The sequence below is a fragment of the Triticum urartu genome, chromosome 4A (assembly GCF_056163025.1).
Source record: "Triticum urartu cultivar PI428250 chromosome 4A, HENAU_Tu73, whole genome shotgun sequence".
NCBI lineage: Eukaryota > Viridiplantae > Streptophyta > Magnoliopsida > Poales > Poaceae > Triticum > Triticum urartu.
In genome coordinates this window covers 179,595,596-179,598,662 of record NC_141876.1, presented here as the reverse complement: position 1 = coordinate 179,598,662, position 3,067 = coordinate 179,595,596, and positions in this window count along the sequence as shown.

The window sequence follows — 3,067 nt, the reverse complement described above, 5'->3', positions numbered from 1 at the left end:
ACTGTTTCGAGGCCACGGACGCCGATGATTGGCTCATAGATATCAGCAAGCATTTTGAATGTAGAAATGTCAGGCCTGAGGACTATGTCAAGTTCGCTTCTTTTCAGCTCAAGGACCAAGCAACCGATTGGTATCAGCAATACAAAGATTGCAGAGGAGGTTGAGTGATTACCTGGGATGACTTCTACAGAGACTTTAAATCTCATCTCATTCCAACATGTGTTGCTGAGAGCAAGCGTGAGGAATTCCACAATCTCAAGCAAGGAAGCATGTCCGTGTAGCAATACAACATCCAGTTTCAGAAACTGGCTCGCTTTGCAAGGCAGAATGTTCCCAATGAAAAGAGCATGATCTATCACTTCAGTGGTGGCCTCAGAGAAGATCTACAGTTAGATCTCATTCTCGTTGAGCCTACTAAGTTCGATCAGTTCTATAACATGGCCCTCAAACAAGAAGGTGCTCAGCTCAAGTGTGAGGCTTCAAAGAAGAGAATCGGGGACGCAGTTCAGTCTTCTTCTTCCTCACAAGTGGCAGCTAAGCAATAGGAGTTCTGGCTTCCTCCGCCTCCTCTGTTTCGTCATCCCTACCAGCAGAAGTACAAAGGTGGCCACGGATCTTCCCACCCACCCAACCCAGGATATCAGAACAAGTCTCAGACTCAAGCTCCAAGGTCAAGTGCTCCTCCTTCTTATCAGCGTCCTCTCTCAGAGATGACTTGCAACAAGTGTCAGCAGAAAGGTCACTAGGCGAACAAGTGCTTCAACCAAAGGCGCCTTCTGCCTCCTCCTCCTATGAGGTCTTCAAGTAATGCAGTGGTCAAGCATAATCCCAAGTCTGCAAGGGTGAACATGATGAATGCAGCTCAAGCAGAGGATTCTTCAGAAGTGATCATGGGTAATCTTCCAGTTAATGATATTCCTATAAAAGTTCTATTTGATACTGGTGCATCTATTTCATTCATATCAAGACCTTTTGCATCCATGCACAATCTGCATATTGTTGATCTTCCTAAGCTGATAGAGGTTTCCACTCTGGGTTTGTTCATGAATACCAAAATGATGGCTTCGGATGTTTCCATCAAGATGGGCAACAATAAATTTTTGTCTTCTCCAATGGTTCTTGGTGACTCTGATATTGATCTAATTCACGGCATGGATTGGCTCTCTAAGCACAAGGCTCAACTTGATTGTGCTGCTAGGGAGATTATGTTGCCACACTCTTCTGAGGATGTGATCGTCTATTCCGCTCATGATGAAACCATTCGCTTGTTCTCTCTCAATGAGAAGGGTGAGTTAGATGCAATTTCTCAAATTCCATTTGTTTGCGAGTACCAAGATGTCTTTCCAGAAGAGCTTCCGGGTATGCTTCCGCACTGGCAAGTTGAGTTTGTTATCGATCTTGAGCCCGACACTGAACCCGTTTGCAAGCGTCCATACAAGCTTGGACCTAAGGAGCTGAAGGAATTGAAGAAACAACTCAATGAACAAGAGCCTCTGGGTCTGATCAGATCGAGCTCATCTCTGTGGGGTTGTGGTATTCTTTTTGTCCAGAAGAAGGATGGCACAGACTGACTTTGCGTCGATTACCGTCCATTGAACAAGAAGACCATCAAGAACAACTATCCACTTCCTAAAATCAATGAGCTACTTGAGCAACTTAAAGGTGCAAAAGTGTTCTCCAAGATTGACCTCTGTATGGGTTATCATCAGATTCGCATTCGTGAAGAAGATATCCCCAAGACAGCATACAGAACAAGATTTGGTTCTTATGAATATACTATCATGTCTTTTGGCCTTGTCAATGCTCCTCCAATGTTCTCTCGGAAGATTAAGTTCATCTTCAACCCCTACACAAATGAATTCGTCCTGGTGTATCTCGATGATATCTTGGTGTTCTCCAAGAATAAGAAGGATCATGCCAAACATTTGAGATTGGTGCTCGACAAGCTCAGAGAGTATCAATTCTACGCGAAGTTCTCCAAATGTTAGTTCTGGCTTGATGGAGTTCTTTACCTTGGTCACATCATCTCCGCCAAGGACATTTCTGTTAATCTAGAGAAGGTTTCTGCAATTGTGAATTAGGAGCCTCCTCAGAATGTCAAGCAGCTTGACAGCTTCCTTGGTCTTGCGAGTTATTGCCGAAGATTCGTTGAGAATTTCTCCAATATTGCAAAGCCTCTTTCCAACCTCATATTGCTGAAGATTCGTTGGATCGAAATGTTTCAAGAGTACAACCCAAGTATTGAATATACTCCAGGCAAGTCCAATGTGATTGCAGATGCTTTGAGCAAAAAGGCTTATTGCAGCAGCTTAATTCTCAAGCCATTCCAACCGGATCTTTGTGAAGCCTTCCACAAGCTCAATCTCCAAGTTGTTCCTCGAGGTTTTCTTGCCAACCTTCAGGTCACTCCAACTTTGGAAGACCAAATTCGTGAGGCACAACTCCTTGATACCATGGTGAAGAAGGTGAAACATGGTATTTCCAAGGGCCTACCCAAATACAAGTGCTATCGCATTGATGACAGAGACACTTTATTCTTCGAGGACCGGATTGTGGTTCCTAAAGGTGATCTAAGGAAAGTCATAATGAAAGAAGCACACAATTCTCTCCTTTCCATTCATCAAGGCAGTTCAAAGATGTACCATGACCTCAAAAAGTCGTATTGGTGGACTCGAATGAAGCGAGAGATTGCTCAATCCGTGAACGAATGTGATGTCTGCCGAAGGGTGAAAGCAGAACACCAACGACCAGCTGGTCTCCTCCGACCTCTTGCTATTGCAGAATGGAAGTTTGGTCATATCGAAATGGAGTTTGTCACTGGATTTCCCAAGTCCAAGCGTGGAAATGATGCTATCTTTGTTGTCATCGACAAGCTTACAAAAGTGGCTCATTTCTTCCTATCAAAGAATCTATCATAGCAGCTCAGCTGGCAGAGCTATATACCTCCAGGATTGTCTTTTTGCATGGCATTCCGCAGTTGATATCTTCAGATTGTGGAAGCATCTTCACTTCTAAGTTCTGGGACTCCTTTCAGAAGGCCATGAGCACCAACATTTGCTTCAGCACG